Source organism: Amia ocellicauda, chromosome 7 (assembly GCF_036373705.1).
Source record: "Amia ocellicauda isolate fAmiCal2 chromosome 7, fAmiCal2.hap1, whole genome shotgun sequence".
In the NCBI taxonomy this organism is placed as follows: Eukaryota; Metazoa; Chordata; class Actinopteri; order Amiiformes; family Amiidae; genus Amia; species Amia ocellicauda.
The window spans coordinates 16874512-16893730 of record NC_089856.1 but is presented as its reverse complement, the minus strand read 5'-3'; positions in this window follow the sequence as shown (position 1 = coordinate 16893730).

The following is a 19219-nucleotide window of genomic DNA, read 5'->3' as shown; positions in this document are numbered from 1 at the left end:
AAACCCCTTACACAGTACAATACTGTATTTGTGTACAGAGAGTTTCTTATTCTATTCTGTTAGCGACTTCTCAGTCCAGCATTTCAGGTTTCGTTCCTAAAGGCGGTGCTGCTACGATGCAGTGTGTATCGAAAGCTGAGGAAGGTGATCATGCAACATTTTTATACAATGACATGTCGATTAGAGCTTCCACTGTAGCTGGGCGCATCTAGATGTCACATGAATATTGTGATAATCCATTCACCTTTTAACCTTCAGAGGACTGAGACAATGTTTCTAGCTGATAAACAATATACATTTGCTTATGAACCAAAATGTGTGTTATATCTACCGTTTCGAAACAACCTAATTTTTCACGTATAATGTACGTATAACACAGTATTTGAGTGCACAATATGCAATAAAGTAAAAAAGTTAAGAAACTGAATGTATTGTATTATTATTATTATTGATTTCACACCCTACACAGTAATTGTGAACAGTTTTGGCACTTAGAATATGCTATTCAAAGCCTTAGGTATTGAAATATGCATTGATTTTCAATATACTGTATAAATTACACAGAAATAATGCACCTGTCTTGCAAATAGACCATATCGAATTTTGTTATTCTATTTTCCCTGAGTTATTCAGGTCACTCAGACATGCAACTGAGCAAAGCTGGGCCTCTCCAGGAAGTTGCAGAGGGGCACCTGGCATATAACCTGCTGACCTTACAGTGCTCACAGTTCCTGCTCAAAGAAGCAGGGCTAAATTGAGGGTGTAGTGTGTCCAGAGGGGAAACTGGCAAAGGTGTCTGCGTGTGATCCAGTGGACTGTGAGTCTTTGTTTTGTCCAGTTGCACTCCAGTGGGGCTGGCAGGGGTAAATCTTGGCATAGTGGGTGCCCACTCTGGATCTGCTTCTATTTTCCATTGCTGGAAAAAATAATATAATTATTTTTCTTTTAATATTTTATTTCATATTTTCCACATATATGATATACTTTAATAATATAATATATACTGCATTATAAGTACATCATACATGCATAGCTGCATCTGTTCTGAATCCATAGACAAATACATACCAAAAGCATCTATTGTATTTGAATTATGAGCTGAATTAGAAAAGCCCCCCCCCTCTCTCTCTCTGGCACTCTCCCTCCTCCCCTCTCTCTGGCTTCAGCTGCCTCTGCTCAGTGTCTGTAACTCGACTCCCCCTATCAGCTGTTCTAATACAGCTACCTGAGAGTTTTTTTTTGGATTGGCTAGTTTAAAAAAGCAGATCTCCATGGCACATGAGACACATAGTAACATCCTCTCCATTGGGCAATTCCAGACCCATGTGCTACATTGTGCATTGAATTTCTAAAACCAGGAAGTATGAGATGTAAACAAACCACACGGTTCTTTTCAGCAGAATCTCAGCTACGCAGCTAAAACAACCGCATGTCTCTATCTCAAATTGTTTCTCCGTAAATTAATACTTTGTAATTTATGCCCCCATCTTTGGCGGATCTGCCTAATTCGTCCTCAGAGTTAAAAGTATATCAATAGAGTTGTATATTATTATTGCTAGTTGTATTTATTTATTTGTAGATTGTGTAGTTTCTAGCAAAAGTTATACAATGCTGTGATTAGTTTAGGTGTTTATACAGAGATGTTTATAAAACAGTGCTGAATAGAGGTCTATGAAGCAGGCATTTGCAGTAACGAGATCCATCACAATGCTGCGCAAAGCCCTATAGCACGTTTGTAGCACAGTCTTCCAAGCTTGTTGTATTGAACATTTAAATGTCACAGAGCAAGCCGGTGATGGCACAGGTTTTGATTGTGACTGAGTTTTAGTTGATAATGACTGTTCATTGTTTATTATTATAGCGTTTCAGTGTATGATTTTTATTTGCAGTTATTATTTCCATATGAAATAGTGTATTGTGTATTAATTCTATGTGTTTTTTTTATGTTTAGTTGCATTTTAGTGTATTTTATACTGCAAAAGTTATTTATCATAAAATATAATATTGTAAACTAAAAAGCTATTTAAATTGCATTTGCATAGTTCTCTTTGTTAAAAAAAAAACAAAAAAAGACGTTTGTTTTTATATGATTACATAACATTAATTTGAAGTACATGGGAACATAAATAGTTAATGGAATACTCATTTTAATTCATTTTTGTATTTCATTCATCATATATTTACATTTTAAAGCAATTTCAGGTATTGAAACATTATTATAATTATTTTCAAACTCTGGTACCTAGGAAGGGTTTTGATCAGTGGAAAACTGTAGGAGGAGATGCGTTGACATTTTGGTGCGCAAACGATAATAATAATAATAATAATAATAATAATAATAATAATAATAATAATAAGCAGAAAAAATTATAAAGAAACCGAATAATAACAACATCTGCATTTTTCAACGCAGACAATAATAATAATAATAATAATAATAATAATAATAATAATAAGCAGAAAAATAATAAAGAAACTGAGTAATAACAAGATCTGTGTTTTTCAACACAGATAATAAGCAGAAAAATAATAAAGAAACCGAGTAATAACAAGATCTGCGTTTTTCAACGCAGATAATAAGCAGAAAAATAATAAAGAAACCGAGTAATAACAAGATCTGCGTTTTACAACGCAGACAATAATAATAATAATAATAATAATAATAATAATCAGAAGAATAATAAAGAAACCGAGTAATAACAAGATCTGCGTTTTTCAACGCAGACAATAACAATAATAATAATAATAATAATAATAATAATAATAATAATAATAATAATAATAATAATAAGCAGAACAATAATAAAGAAACTGAGTAATAACAAGATCTGCGTTTTTCAACGCAGATAATAATAATAAGCAGAAGAATAATAAAGAAACCGAGTAATAACAAGATCTGCGTTTTTCAACACAGATAATAAGCAGAAACATTATAAAGAAACCGAGTAATAACAAGATCTGCGTTTTTCAACGCAGATAATAACCAGAAAAATAATAAAGAAACCGAGTAATAACAAGATCTGCGTTTTTCAACGCAGACAATAATAATAATAATAATAATAATAATAATAATAATAATAATAATAATAAGCAGAAGAATAATAAAAAACCGAGTAATAACAAGATCTGCGTTTTACAACGCAGACAATAATAATAATAATAATCAGAAGAATAATAAAGAAACCGAGTAATAACAAGATCTGCGTTTTTCAACGCAGATAATAATAATAAGCAGAAGAATAATAAAGAAACCGAGTAATAACAAGATCTGAGTTTTTCAACGCAGATAATAATAATAATAATAATAATAATAATAATAATAATAATAATAAGCAGGAAAATATTAAAGAAACCGAGTAATAACAAGATATGCGTTTTTCAATGCAGATAATAATAAAGAAACCGAGTAATAACACGATCTGCGTTTTTCAACGCAGATAATAATAATAAGCAGATAAATAATAAAGAAACTGAGTAATAACAAGATATGCATTTTTAAATGCAAATAATAATAAAGAAACCGAGTAATAATAAGATCTGAGTTTTTCAACGCAGATAGTAATAATAATAATAATAAGAAGAAAAATAATAATGACACCGTGCAATAACAAGATCTGTGTTTTTCAATGCAGATAATAATAATAAAGAAACCGAGAGATAACAATGTCTGTGTTTTACTACGAAGACAACTAGATTGGGAAGTTTCTGATTAAACTTCGTCTGCGTTGTTTAAGGATAGATTTTCCACTGTGTTAAACAATAGCTGTTGAATTCAAACAGTATTATCAAATAGAATGCCACAATACAGTTTAAAAGCTTATATAGCTTAAAAATGCTCTAAGTGCTGGAATCAGATGTTATGTTTATTTGCATAAGTAGTTCTCAGACTAATTCTAGTACAGTGATTCCCAACCTGTGGGCCATACTACCCATACTACACGTACTACTTACCAACATTTTCAACATTACTGAAATGTTGGTATGTAGTACTTATTATTATTATTATTATTATTATTATTATTATTATTATTATTATTATTATATACTGAAAAATATATAATGTTGACACAAACTATAGAAGGGAGTATTTTTCTTTAGTTAACCCAACTGTTAAGGTTACTGTGCCGACACTATTTTCTCTATTGAATAAAATACAAAATTACACGCCCTGTCCACACACCCATTGTGTGCCCGTTTTGTGGGAGATGGCTCCAGGGTCACGCTACGGCCTAACCTTGCATTCCTCCCAAAAGTGCTGTCTCCATTTCATGTCAACAGGCCTATTGAGTTGATGGCTTTTCATCCTTCTCCCTTCTATTCTGAGCAAGAGAGTCAGCTTCACCTGCTCTGCCCTGTGCTGGCCCTCAGGTGCTATTTGGAATGCACTTAAGGACATTCGGCTCTCTCTCAGACCAATTGTTTGTGTCTTATGGAGCGCGGACAGAGGGCCAGGCGCTTTCAAAGCAGTACCTCTTGCATTGGATTGTGGACACTATTACCATGGCCTATGAGTCCACCGTGAGCCTGATGCCTGAACACCTGGTGTCCCACTCGACTTGAGGTGTTGCCATATCGTGGGCCCTTTTTCAAGGGGCCCTCTTGGCAGACATTTGTGCACCTGCAGAAATCCTTCCTAGAAAAAAATTAAGTTTTTTACACTGTCCTTGTAAAAAAGAATGCAATTTGTTTTTCACTGTAGGAAAATTCTCAAATTTTAAAAGATATATTTGAGAATACAAGCGCTGAGAACATTGAGGAAGCCTTGAAAATAACTGGAGATCCCAATAGGGCTGCTGAAATTCTGCTTGATGAGGATACAAAGAACATATATATTATCTTACCATGTAAATTAAACCTTTAATACAAAAAAAAATGTTTTGGTCATTAATAATTTATCACTTTAAAATTATATCATTGCTCTGTATCCTTTTTTATGTAGAAGTGGTGGAGGTGCCTTCTCACTTTGCTCATCATACTGAATTGCAAACAAATGAAGGTACAGTGGCATTTAAACTGATATTTATAGTTTCTCATTTGTTGCTTAAATTGTTATGCAAAGGCAAATATTAATTTTCCATTAAAAAAACATTCCATAGGTAGTAATTTTGACTGTAATGTTTTTTATTAACCATTTTCTCTGATAAGCTAACTTGTAAGGCTTGTAGAAACTGCAGTATAGATGTGCTGTCATTATTCTTTGTGTACATCTGTTTGTTTGTTAGAGTGGTGTTTAGCCCCAGATCCAGGTGTAGCCGCAGATATTTTCTGCAAGGCATATACACAGGAAAGGGAGAACAATGATCATCTGAAACCAGTACTGGACCTCCATGGCTCAGAAAGTGAGCACTGCAGAGACCTACTGATGTTGTACAAGAAAAGACAAGATTGGGGCAGCCCTGTCTGCACATTTGCAAGGTAGATGTTAAAACCTACTTCTTAATTCTTAATTTTTAAACAAATAAATGTGGGGGGAGTGGAGCGGTTATGCTTTGTTATTCTCAGAGGTGTCCAAAATGGTGTAACATGTTAATTATTGCTATTCTGAAGTGTTTTCTTTTTATTCATGTGATGTAGCTGTTGGAAAGGGAGTCAACCGTTTCTTCATAAGTCAGGAAATGAGCAAACTCCAGAACGGCTTCAGCATCGATTTTGGATGTCGTAAGCTATTCATATTTCTTGGGAATATATATATTTTGTTTTGGGAAAACTTTATATGTTTGTACAGCAACAATGTTTTAGAATATTTAACGCTATCCAGGTTTATTAATTATTGGTTCTTTAAAGTTAGTTTGTTTGCATGTGCTTAATGTTTCCTTATAAAGTTATATAATTCTATCATTTTGATATTGGTTAATATTTCAGGAACAAGAGACCTTGAGACAAGAAAATCACCTTGTTCTGACAGCCACCAAAAGTTTGACTGATTCACAACTTTTTGTGATCGCTGGCCAAATCATAGCACATTCATTTCTTAACAGAGGACCACCTCTTTGTGGTCTTAGTCCAGCTATTGTTCATGTCCTGGTGGTGAGTTCACACTACCCAGTTCAACAGAGGATTGCACTGATGTCGATATCCAGGAGTTAGCCATTAAGGTACTCATATATATACAGTGAGGGAAAAAAAGTATTTGATCCCCTGCTGATTTTGTACGTTTGCCCACTGACAAAGAAATGATCAGTCTATAATTTTAATGGTAGGTGTATTTTAACAGTGACAAACAGAATAACAACAAAAAAATGCAGAAAAATGCATTTCAAAAAAGTTATAAATTGATTTGCATGTTAATGAGGGAAATAAGTATTTGACCCCTTCGACTTAGTACTTGGTGGCAAGACCCTTGTTGGCAATCACAGAGGTCAGACGTTTCTTGTAGTTGGCCACCAGGTTTGCACACATCTCAGGAGGGATTTTGTCCCACTCCTCTTTGCAGATCCTCTTCAAGTCATTAAGGTTTCGAGGCTGACGTTTGGCAACTTGAACCTTCAGCTCCCTCCACAGATTTTCTATGGGATTAAGGTCTGGAGACTGGCTAGGCCACTCCAGGACCTTAATGTGCTTCTTCTTGAGCCACTCCTTTGTTGCCTTGGCTGTGTGTTTTGGGTCATTGTCATGCTGGAATACCCATCCAAAACCCATTTTCAATGCTCAGGCTGAGGGAAGGAGGTTCTCACCCAAGATTTGATGGTACATGGTCTCGTCCATCATCCCTTTGATGCAGTGCAGTTGTCCTGTCCCCTTAGCAGAAAAACACCCCCAAAGTATAATGTTTCCACCTCCATGTTTGATGTTGGGGATGGTGTTCTTGGGGTCATTCCTCCTCCAAACACGGAGAGTTGAGTTGATGCCAAAGAGCTCGATTTTGGTCTCATCTGACCACAACACTTTCACCCAGTTCTCCTCTGAATCATTCAGATGTTCATTGGCAAACTTCAGACGGGCCTGTACATGTGCTTTCTTGAGAAGGGGACTTTGCGGGCGCTGCAGGATTTCAGTCCTTCACGGCGTAGTGTGTTACCAATTGTTTTCTTGGTGACTATGGTCCCAGCTGCCTTGAGATCATTAACAAGATCCTCCCGTGTAGTTCTGGGCTGATTCCTCACTGTTCTCATGATCATTGAAACTCCACGAGGTGAGATCTGGCATGGAGCCCCAGACTGAGGGAGACTGACAGTTATTTTGTGTTTCTTCCATTTGCGAATAATCACACCAACTGTTGTCACCTACTCACCAAGCTGCTTGGCGATGGTCTTGTAGCCCATTCTAACCTTGTGTAGGTCTACAATCTTGTCCCTGACATCCTTGGACAGCTCTTTGGTCTTGGCCATGGTGGAGAGTTCGGAATCTGATTGATTGATTGCTTCTGTGGACAGGTGTCTTTTATCAGGTAACGAGCTGAGATTAGGAGCACTCCCTTTAAGAGAGTGCTCCTAATCTCAGCTCGTTACCTGAATTAAAGGCACCTGGGAGCCAGAAATCTTGCTGATTGATAGGGGATCAAATACTTATTTCCCTCATTAACATGCAAATCAATTTATATTTTTTTCTGGATTTTGTTGTTGTTATTCTGTCTCTCACTGTTAAAATACACCTACCATTCAAATTATAGACTGATCATTTCTTTGTCAGTGGGCAAACGTACAAAATCAGCAGGGGATCAAATACTTTTTTCCCCTCACTGTATATACACTCACCTAAAGGATTATTAGGAACACCTGTTCAATTTCTCATTAATGCAATTATCTAACCAACCAATCACATGGCAGTTGCTTCAATGCATTTAGGGGTGTGGTCCTGGTCAAGACAATCTCCTGAACTCCAAACTGAATGTCTGAATGGGAAAGAAAGGTGATTTAAGCAATTTTGAGCGTGGCATGGTTGTTGGTGCCAGACGGGCCGGTCTGAGTATTTCACAATCTGCTCAGTTACTGGGATTTTCACGCACAACCATTTCTAGGGTTTACAAAGAATGGTGTGAAAAGGGAAAAACATCCAGTATGCGGCAGTCCTGTGGGCGAAAATGCCTTGTTGATGCTAGAGGTCAGAGGAGAATGGGCCGACTGATTCAAGCTGATAGAAGAGCAACTTTGACTGAAATAACCACTCGTTACAACCGAGGTATGCAGCAAAGCATTTGTGAAGCCACAACACGTACAACCTTGAGGCGGATGGGCTACAACAGCAGAAGACCCCACCGGGTACCACTCATCTCCACTACAAATAGGAAAAAGAGGCTACAATTTGCACAAGCTCACCAAAATTGGACAGTTGAAGACTGGAAAAATGTTGCCTGGTCTGATGAGTCTCGATTTCTGTTGAGACATTCAGATGGTAGAGTCAGAATTTGGCGTAAACAGAATGAGAACATGAATCCATCATGCCTTGTTACCACTGTGCAGGCTGGTGGTGGTGGTGTAATGGTGTGGGGGATGTTTTCTTGGCACACTTTAGGCCCCTTAGTGCCAATTGGGCATCGTTTAAATGCCACGGCCTACCTGAGCATTGTTTCTGACCATGTCCATCCCTTTATGACCACCATGTACCCATCCTCTGATGGCTACTTCCAGCAGGATAATGCACCATGTCACAAAGGTCGAATCATTTCAAATTGGTTTCTTGAACATGACAATGAGTTCACTGTACTAAACTGGCCCCCACAGTCACCAGATCTCAACCCAATAGAGCATCTTTGGGATGTGGTGGAACGGGAGCTTCGTGCCCTGGATGTGCATCCCACAAATCTCCATCAACTGCAAGATGCTATCCTATCAATATGGGCCAACATTTCTAAAGAATGCTTTCAGCACCTTGTTGAATCAATGCCACGTAGAATTAAGGCAGTTCTGAAGGCGAAAGGGGGTCAAACACAGTATTAGTATGGTGTTCCTAATAATCCTTTAGGTGAGTGTATATATATAGAAGTATATTACAGTATGAGATGTCAGTTTCTGAAGTCAAAACTTGATGGTCTCTACCAAGTAGACCAGATGACATCCTAACAGATCACCTCCCCCTGGATAAACAATAATAACCTAATGACCATTAACACTTCTCCTCTCCCTTTAGCTCTTCAATCCAAAACAACCACTATCTGAAATAACAAATGTTGCTGCAGCTCAAGCATTTGCCTGTGACCTACCAGCTGTGACAGAAAATAATAGATTCTGGTCTGCAGAACAACTGCTTCTACACTTCATAAGTTGTTCCCACTCATAACCCAAATACAAGTATATGACATCTGTATATGTAGCCTGTTTTTTGATGTGTTTTTATTTAATATAGGTGATTGAACACAGGCAAAAAGCCATTGAACAAATCAAAAAAGGGCTAGCCGAGGCAGGGTTGTTAGCACTTTTTAGGGAAAGACCGGACATCGCAGAGGTTGTGTTCCTCACAATGGCCAGGGTAGAAATTGACAAGGAGGCAAGTGTAAACTCCTCTACATTACACATCCAGCTTTTGGTGGAAGGTTGGATATCACACACAACATGCAGAAGATTTAAAATCTTGATAAAAATGATTGTGTGTAGAGTTGTCACGGTCTCTCAGGGAGGACCACAGGGTATGGGAGTTAAGGACCCAGGTGCAGTGCTCGTAGAGGTGGCTGACAGAACAAAAGGGCTAGACAAGGACGTAGTCGAGGTCACGGGCGATGGTCAGGAACAAGAAGGCTGAGTGAGAGAGAGAGGGACAGGACTGGGAGTGAGAGAGTGGGACAAGAGGCCAGGAGCTGGGAAAACCAAGGAGCAAGGAGCACAAGGAGCTGGGAATACAAGAAAACCAGGAATACAAGCTTGGCGTTGCATTTCCATTTGTGTCCCCGGGTGCGTGTGTCCCTGCTGATATGGAAAAGCTCCTCTGGTTTGATGTGGTCGATGCCTTTCATGATTTTGAAGACTTGGATCAAGTCCCCACGTAGTCTCCTCTGTTCCAGGGTGAAAAGGTTCAGTTCCCTCAGTCTCTCAGTTTGTCTAATGTCATTACTTTTTTTTGTTTAAGTTTCTCATAGTGATAGGCTGTGTCAGCCCTTGCCAGGTCCAAAGAGTAACAGAAACACATTCAGCTTGAAAACTCTAGAACATTTTAAAATGTAGTTATTCAGTTACAAATAGATTTACCAAATGCATAATTAACATAGACCTGAGATTGTTACTGTTGTTTAACTGATTAAATATACTAAATACAATTGTTTACAACTCCAAGAAACTAATAAAGTAGCCCCCAGATAGGAGTAAAAAAATAATGATTGACTTTATAGACTGAACATAAACAATATAAAGAACATTAGTACATTTTCCAACTACAGTATTTATATACAGACACACCCCTACAAATCCCCCATCCATACAGCTCCCGTTTTACTATAATTTAATAAGGTAAAATTCTGCACAGCTGTTCAAGTGTGTGCAGATATTTGCGAACTGCCATGTGTGCGGGGTGGGGCTACAGCAGCTAATGAATGTTAGACAGGAACAATGTCAAAATACAGCAACACAAACCACGGAAGAGGGTAAATACAGTCCCAGGCTGTTGGTTTATTGTCGTTCCACCTTGGATATTGGGAAACCAAAAAGAGAAAACAAAAGCCTAGCTCTTTGTAAGGAGTGCCATCTGTAGCAGGGATGGTCTGCTACCCAAAACAAAATCCCTAACTAGCCTAGGACAGCTAAGCTGTTTCCCAGGGTTAACAAAACCAGACAAAACTAACAAAAGTCTTGAGGGGTTAGGCAGTCTCGTGGTCAAAAGGGTTCCAGGGGTCGTCACCAGGGTCTTAGTCTTCCAGATCAATCCAAACGCCGCTCGAGGTCCTCAGCCAGTCCAAGTTGTCATCCGGTTTTCTGCTCCTTGCTCCTTGCTCCTTGCTCCTTGCTCCTTGCTCCTTGCTCCTTGCTCCTTGCTCCTTGCTCCTTGCTCCTTGCTCCTTGCTCCTTGCTCCTTGCTCCTTGCTCCTTGCTCCTTGTCTTTCCGTCCACTCCCCATCTTCCAAGACAAAGACAATATAGCCTGCACTGATCAGCCGCACCTGCTTGCAGTCTGGTTGATTAGTAATCACAGGCAGGTGTGGCTGTTCTGCTGCCTTGCCAGTGTTTTTCCACCGGCTGTCCATGGTCCTGATCCATGGAGGGTCTGGCTCTGCTGTCCATGGTCCTGTCCATGGCAAAGGAGAGCATTAGGGCAGGCACATAGCGATGGTCAAAGACCCGGCCCCTCACCTCGTTACACATGTCAGTAGAGTCACTGTTGTTTGGCTCTGGTAGAGTGGCCAGTTCATCCTGTATCAATGATCGAGGCAGGAGAGTGTCTGGAATTTCCAACTCGTGCCCACGAGACGAGGATGGGGAACTCCAGTCCACCCCATAATCCTCAGTACCCAAAAAAATGAAAAGACATGCACCCTTAACCTATATATATCATAACAGCATGCATACAATTAGAAGTCAAAACAAATACTCCTGTATTGCAAGATTTTTACAGAAACATACATGACATTGAAGATGTTTATTTATACTACCTGATCACAGGAATTCTCTTGTGGTAACCCAAGTTCTTGCACCCACAGCTGATGTGGAGACATGTTTGAAGCTGTACAAATTTTATGATTGTTCCTTGAATAAAGACAACTGCCTTTGCAACACAGGTACAAACATGTGTTGTAATGCAAATAAGTGGATTTCATCGTCTGGATTTAAATGGCCCAGCCTCTCCATCTCATAGAACAGAATGTTTGCAAAACCGAAGTAAACACATCCCGCCACAGTCTCTCTATTCTGAAAGTGATTAAAAAAATATTTCAAATTAGTCATTTAGATACACAAATTTACATTATTAATATTGGCTTAGCAGACTTGCATTGTTTTCAAAATCAATGATTTACAATTACAATAATAGCTATACAATCAGTTATGAACAAAAACTGTGGTAAATAAGGTAAAAACTTTGTTGTGCACAAAGGCGATGCAAAGACACATCTAATTTAAAAATATCATGCCTGTCTTAACTCCTTTGAGAATGAGGCATACATTTCTCTTGTCACCCATGAAATCATGGAATAAGATGCTGAATTACAGTAGGGAAAGGGCAAAAGTACTGCAAATGTTTTGTATTAATAAGTACTAGTGTCCCAGTCTGCTAAATAATACAAATAATGAATAGTATTACCACAAAACAGTGATGGATCCATTACATTTGAACATTATGTAAACTGAAGAACAAACATCTATATTTCAGTCTACGGAATATTATAAAAAAACTGTACCTTTGATTATGTACGCTTCGTCCTGCAATGTGGCTGTTGCGACCTATTCCCATTGTTGCTACCTTATGACGGGCAACACCAATGTTTTCCAAACCCTTATCAGATCGTACACGTTGTGGCTGCCCATATGTTTCCACAGCTGATAAGAAATATTCCAGTACAGTTGCTGCACGGTTGTCAGTGGATGCATTTAAATACACAATCATATGGCTGAATCCATCAATGCCACCATGAACCACAATGCACCACCTGAAAAAGCAGTGTTTATTTACAGTTAGCCTAACTCTTGACATCATATCCCGTCTAAAAACTTACATGAATGTCAACATGCACAGATAATATTTATCATGCAAAGACATTAAACAACTAAATCTGCAGGGAAATATCTACATATATGTAGGCCAATTTATCAACAATTCTCTGTCTTAAAAATCACAAATAGGATAAAGAATTTGTGTTAAAAAGCTTGAGGCATTTATTTCATTTAAATATAGTATTGCAGGTTAAAATAACTGCTAAAATATATGTGGCACAGTGGCACAGAAATAAAAATACTGTATCAACCAGGAACATTGTATCAGTCAAGACCCTTAAAAGTTAACCAATTTAAACAGAAATAAAAACAGTAAAACCATTCAAGGTTTCAACATATTGATCAACATTTGTTGAGGCTTTAATGTTGTAAATAATTGAATGGCTGTGTAGCGTTAAGGTAGGGGTGTATTATATTGTCCCCCAAAGTTACCAGAATTCCTGAGCTCATCGGCCCATGAACTGTTCTACATCAAAGTGGCAGTCTTGGGAGGATGGCACCAAGAATGGGTCAAATGGCTTGGAATCCCTGCTGTGAAATGTCTGGGGAATAAGGCCTGGAGGTAATAAAAACCGTTGAAGTGGACGAGAGCCGAAATCCCGAAACAGAGCTATGAACCCAGGCAAACCGGCATTTCCAAAAGATGGTATGGATTGACATCAGGCATACATCAAGCCTCCTCCAATAGGAGACTGGGGGTTGGCACCCCAGAATCCAACCCCGCAAACTCAAGAACCAATCATCTATTGATCTGACAGGCGTATAAAGGGTATCGCACGGCATCTCTCTCGCTCTCTCTCACCTGAACCAGTAACTCGCTGCCACAACCCAACCTGAAGCTCTGTCGCCAGAAACGGAAGCAGAAACCAACTAAGTCTTTGCCGGCAACAGAAGAGTTGAACTGGGAGAAGGAGATTGAGCCGTACGAAGAATTATTTAAAGAACTTTATTAAGTAAAGAACTTTAGAACCTGCGCCTGCCCGCCTGTGCCCACCTGATCAGTGGAGTGTATGCAGCTGGACAATTAACTAAGTTGACTGTAATACAGAAGTGTTCAGTCATTTAAATAGTTATTGAGTCTTAAGAAACTTGACCCTTGGAAACGAACAGGGCCCTGCTTTCCTCAAAGACTTTGTCTTCAAGTAACTATGGTGGAAAACCCTGCTTACAAAGAAGACATCCTGTGCACAACCTTGGAGCCTTCAAACCAGTGGAAAATCTGTTTGGAAAAGATTCTACTTTCGCGAAACCCCCAACTTCCAGGAGCATCGACTGAAGTGGAAGTTATTGGACAAAGCCGAACCAGACTGCCTTTGTTCCAAACCACACGGACCTCGTGCCATGTGTTTTTATTTGAGCCCAAAGACAGAGAGGCCTCTCTGCGACGAAGTTCAGATAAGTTTAACAGTTTGGAGTTTATTATTCATGACATTTGAGAAATCAATTAGAAATGTTATTCTGTGATTCATAAACTTTAGAATGTGTAATATAATTTAGTATTTTCTTAAATATAAATGAGTGCTGCATTAAACTGTTTTGTTTGACAATTTTAGAAATAAAATCTGTCAACACCGAGAAATATCTTCTCATTCCTGTTTAACTGTTTAGTCTGAAATTGACACACGTTAATAGACAGTAGATTATAGGTGGCCCTGCCTATCCTTAATCATTGAACAGTAATCAATTAGGGAGAATTGTGGTAACAAGAAATTATAGGATCTTTCTCGGCACCCAAACATAAATGAGACTGATATATATAACGAGGCGTTATTTGACATAAATACTAACTGGCATAGTTATTTAATGTCCGACTAACAATACTAATGAGAGACTCACCTTCGTCTTACTAACCGGTATTGTAGTCAATGTGTTTGTAATTTTGTGTAACATTTTGTGTGTTATCATATGCGATTCCATGGTCTTTGATTTGTTGATCTTGAGTGAATTTTAATTAGTTTTTCCCTTTTTGTATAACTAGTGTAGTGCTACATTTTATCTTTGTTTTTAATAAATTTGAGAATTTATATCTTTGGAATTGGTGTCTGCATCCAATTATTGCAGAAATCGAGTTTCCAAGATTCCGGGATTCTTGATAAGGTGATACTTAAATTCACTTCTTTGTACCTTACACTCCACTGTGTTATAGTGTTATAGCTTAAAAGGTGAGTATAATGGCATTACAAAAGACAAATGAACTCTACATTTTAAATAATTTAAATTCATACTTGTGATTCTGATTCCCTTTTGTCTCAGATACCCATCAATGAATCTGCTTCCTGTGTTAGGGAGGGTGGACAAAATTGTTCTTATTTCCACATCCAAATCCAGGTCTGAAATTTTGGAGTAGAAATCAGATACTTTGTAAAATAAAAAGTAAAAAGTAATACAATAACATACTGTTGCTAACTTCTGACAATTAAAATATTTAGCAAAATACAGATTTACAGACAATTACCTCAAATTATAGTCCTGCATTTTACATCTTATAGTCCTTTGTGAAACTCCAAAGATACAAGCGACTCTCGCAACAGGGAATCCATATCCCAAGTAGCTTTCCAAAGCACTTTGTGGAATTATGAAGCTTGGTCTCCCCATCTCAGATGACTGACCAGCTAGTTGAGCAACTTCTTGTTGGAAAGGACATGGAAGCTCCATTTCAATTTCATGTTGTATGCTGGTCAACAGATGAGTTACAGATGATAAAAGTTGAATTATATGAACAGCTTCAACTTCATAGAGATGATCAAGGATCCAATCTATTTTAAAATAAATATAATCCATTGATGCATGGCCATCTATTTCATGGAGTAAAGACTGCAAGTACGGTTTTACAGATTTTACATTTCTGATGGACGATTTTGATTCATAGTGCAGATTTTCTAATCAAGTAAAAAAAAAAAATGATGTGAGAGATAGAAACGCCCTTTCTAGTAGACTGCAATATTATTGGATGAAGCAGTTTTATGAGAGCCTGGATTTGTATTGGTTAAAAGATGCTTGTCTGCTCCGATTGGCTAGAAGGATTGAAGTGGGTTTGGCACAGTGCATGACTGACAGTTCGTCTGTTCATCTGGAAGTTCATTGGTTTGTCTGTAAGTTCATCGGGCCATCTGGAAGTTCATTGGTTTTTCTGTAAGTTTGTCTGTTCCTCTGGAAGTTCATCAGTTTGTCTGGAAGTTTGCATGGAAGTTGGTCTGTTTGTCTATTTATATGAATGAATAGTCACATTAATTAATTACAAAGTTGATAAAGTGTCCTGGATGAATTTACTACTGTATGGCCAAATTGATGAATTTCCTAATTAATTTCCGAACGAACTACCAAATTGATGGACGAACACTTTTAGCACAAACGGCACTCCATAAGAACTTGCCCATGAGATGAGCTCCTCCGCTGGCTTGTGCCTGCACTACAGCCAATCCTGCGGCTGTAGGAGGTCTCTCGCTCTTAGCATGCTGGGATCGAGCTCTGGTACTCTTCCTCGTCTGTTTGTGTGACCTCGGTTCTAGGCCTCGCTTTGGCAAGGGTCCTACTACTCTCAGGCCCTAGACCCTGGACCCACATCACCCGGTGTCACCCAGACTGTTTCCAGCTGATGGCGGTCAAGCTGGTGCTCACTGCCTCGCTGTGTATATAGTTCCTTTGTCAGCACATCTGTGGCCATGCTCTGGCTGTGAGCTCATAGAGCAGGGGACTGTTGCCGCTGTACATGACCTGGCTCTCATGCTCCACTGTGTACATAGTTTGTTTTTTTCCAACACGGTAAGAGCTGCCGTTGTCCTGCATTAGCCACAATGTCACACGGAGGGCACTTTGTACATGCTGATTGTAGACAGTTGCCAGTAAGAGCGTGACTGTGGTCCCCTGTGGCTCCTGTCTGGAGTTGTGTTGATGAGGCCCCTACACCTTAGGGCAGGCTCCCTTATCAGCTCGCTGCCTCCTCCCTTATGACAGTTTTGTTATACAATAACCCCCCCCTCTTGGGTAGTGCTTCTGACTTGAAAGCAGTGCCCAAGGGTTGCATGGTCGCACGAAGATCCTGTGCAGATGTCACCTTTTATACAGAAAGGAAGTGTGAAGGGACCTGTTTGAGTGATGGGCACAGGGGCCAATGGCAGCTTTGGTAGAGTGATGTTTCGATCGGGTTCCTACGGAAGTGTGCAGAAACATGAAAGTAACCCCAGTTTCCTCGCTAAACGGTTTCCTTGCTATATCGCCGGGCTTTACTTTCGGCCCCTCTATGGAGTAGTTGCTGATGCACACTCCCCAGGAGAGGGAACAGTCCCTGCAGTTTGCCAGGGTCTACCCTGTTACACCCTCGACCCAGCCACACAGGCAGCCTTCAGTAGCTCAACATCCACCGACCTCAGCTCCCAGGCAGCAGCCCAGGCAGCAGTCCCGTGCCCCTGCCAATTTTCGAACTGGCAGACAGGCCGGCAGCCCGGTGCCAGGCCCTATGTCCTGGCCACCAGCAGTCCGGCATGGCACCCGTCAGGAGGACAGCTGGCAGATCTCCGCCCCCTTCCTCTCCTGCACTACAGCCCTGTGACATTCCAGCAACTCCAAACTATAACAGTTGGCTACTTCCTGTAGTTTCAGGCCTGTAGTTTCAGAGTAAGGGACCCATTGCAGTGTGTGGCACTTCGCGTCAAAATATCCACTCTCCTGGAGAAGCGAGCAATCTATGAAGCTCCCCCACTAGGGCAGCGCAGGGGATTCTAATCCTCACACTTCCTAGTACCCAAGGAAAATGGCAGTTTCCACTCCATCTTGGATAGGAGACGCGTGAACCTCTGCCTCAGGGTGTTGCGCTTCAGCACGCTCAACCTGCGCATCATCTCCCAGGCCATCAAGCCCGGTGACTGGTTCATCACGATGGATCTGAAAGTCACTTACTTTCACATCCCTATAGCACAGGTACACAGGAAGTTCCTCCGCTTCGCCTAGGGTGAGCGTTTGAGTTTGCTGTTCTCCCCTTCGGCCTGTTGCTAGCCCCATGCACTTTTTCCAAGTGCATGGACATCGTGTTAGCCCCCTTGCGTTGCCAGGGGGTCCACATCTTCAATGATGCACTGGCGCCAGAGAGAGTTGCCTCCATACACATGTGTCTCTCCCTCTTCTGACTGAGAGCTCGCATCAGGGTCTCCCCTTGCCAGAGGCTGCTGGGTCTCCTAGCGACAGCATCACAGACCCTCCCCCTTGGCCTACTCCAATTGAGGACACTGCAGTGGTGGCTCAGGTCTTTACAGATGCATCCTATCCGTGATCAAGCACGCCGAGTCACAGTCACTCCGGTGTGCTGGAAGGTGCTCTGTTGATGGCAGAGCCCTTACAATTTGACCCTCAGTGTGCCACTGGGGCCAGTCTGCCACCGAGTGGTGATGATGATAGATGCCTCCAAACAAGGTTGGGGAGCAGTCTGCGATGGATGTGGTGTCCAAGGCAGGTGGAAGCATTTGGCTGAATCTGAGCAGATAATATAGCCCTAAACAATTCAGAATTCATCCTGCTGCTTTTGTCAGCAGTCACATCATCAATAAATACAAGAGAACCAGTTCCCTTGGCAGCCATACATGCCCATGCCATAACACTACCTCCACCATGCTTCACAGATGAGGTGGTATGCTTTGGATCATGAGCAGTTCCTTCCCTTCCCATCATTCTGGTACAAGTTGATCTTTGTCTCATCTGTCCATAGGATGTACAAGGATGTACAAGGTTCTTTAGATGTCTTTGGCAAACTATAATCTGGTCTTCCTGTTTTTGGATCTTAGCAATGGTTTATATCTTGTGGAAAACCCTCTGTATTTACTCTGGTGAAGTCTTCTCTTGATTGTTGACTTTGACACACATACGCCTACCTCCTGGAGGGTGTTCTTGATCTTGCCAACTGTTGTGAAGGGGTTTTTCTTCACCAGGGAAAGAATTCTTCTGTCATCTACCACACTTGTTTTCCATGGTTTTCCGGGCCTGTTGGTGTTCCTGAGCTCACCAGTGCGTTCTTTCTTTTTAAGAATGTACCAAATAGATTTGGTAACACCTAATGATGGCTTGCTTAACTGGCACTGGCAGCTCTGGACTTCATATTGAGGGTTAACAGCAACAGATTCCAAATGCAAATGTCACACTTTAAATAAAATCTAGACTTGTATCTGCTTACCTGTAATTGAACATAAAGTCTCCTTAAACATTAGACATACAAACCAAAAACTTTCAAATTATAATATTTCTTATTCTCAATTTATAACAATGTGCTTAATTTAAAAAATGCTGTATATCCTGTGTATAAGAAGAGCAGACATTGGTTTTGTTGTTGTTGTTTTCAACAGTTAAATATATGGGAATAATATAATAATATTCTATTGAATGTATGTTCAATAGAAGGCTGATAGAATACCAGTCTGTGTGTTACTTCAAAGTTTGAGAAGATGAGAAACAGTTGGAATTGATTGTATTGAATGCATGGCCATTCATAGAGTTGTGATTTACAGGTTTCATCTTGATAGACTTCACAAAGGTGAATATACCCTTACAAATTATGTAATAGTGTTTCACATGCATTTTTTTTAAATAAAAAAGTGTATTGTAGGATATTATTTTTTTATAATTATCCTTTTAGTTCAATCTCTGTTACTTGCTTGTAATTTAAT